Here is an 833-nt window from a genome sequence, read left to right as displayed (position 1 = left end):
AAAAAAAAAAAAAAAAAAAATCATATGGAAAGAGAAACTGGGCATGAACAGAATCCATATTAGCAAAAGATTATATTTTGAGGAAAAAAGTGGAAAACAACGTATATAGTTTTTATACATGAAGGATCTATGAATCGAGGGAGAATAACTTTTGTAAAATAGTAACAAAAAAAAGAGAACAAAATGTTTTTTTTTTTTTTTTTTTTTTTAGTAAAGAAATGTCTTTTTTCGTTATCATTAGTGGTAGTACTAATAGTATTACAGAGAATAATATCAGTACACATACGCACGCATACAGGTTTGCATTCAGCAGTGCAACACAGCTCAATCAAAGATGTTAACTATGAAAGGAGGAACTGGTCCACATGTCATATATGTGAAAGTTTATGCTTCATTCATAAAAAAAGAAAGAAAAGAAAAAAAAAAAATAATAATATATATATATATATATATATATATATATATATATATATATATATATATATATATATATATATATGTATGTGTGTGTGTGTGTGTGTGTAAGATTTGTTTGGAAACCAGGATTTGTGTTTAAATAGTTTCATCGAGACAAACGTAGTAGACTTACTGGATAGTCACGGTCCTATACCTGTAGAGAAAATATACTTTTAGATATTGTCTTTCTCAAGAGTTGCATTGCAACCAAATCAACAGCATTGCTACTCCCCTGTATAAATGGCGTGGCGATCTTATGTCCGGCAGTTATGAAATTATGAAGTGTGAATGTGTGATTTTGGTGATTTTGCTGAAGAGTGGTTTCCGTCACCCCCGCGGAAGTATCACGCACTCCGGTTGCAGTTTCGCAAGATTTA

Source organism: Penaeus monodon, chromosome 14 (assembly GCF_015228065.2).
Source record: "Penaeus monodon isolate SGIC_2016 chromosome 14, NSTDA_Pmon_1, whole genome shotgun sequence".
In the NCBI taxonomy this organism is placed as follows: Eukaryota; Metazoa; Arthropoda; class Malacostraca; order Decapoda; family Penaeidae; genus Penaeus; species Penaeus monodon.
This window is presented reverse-complemented; position numbering follows the sequence as displayed.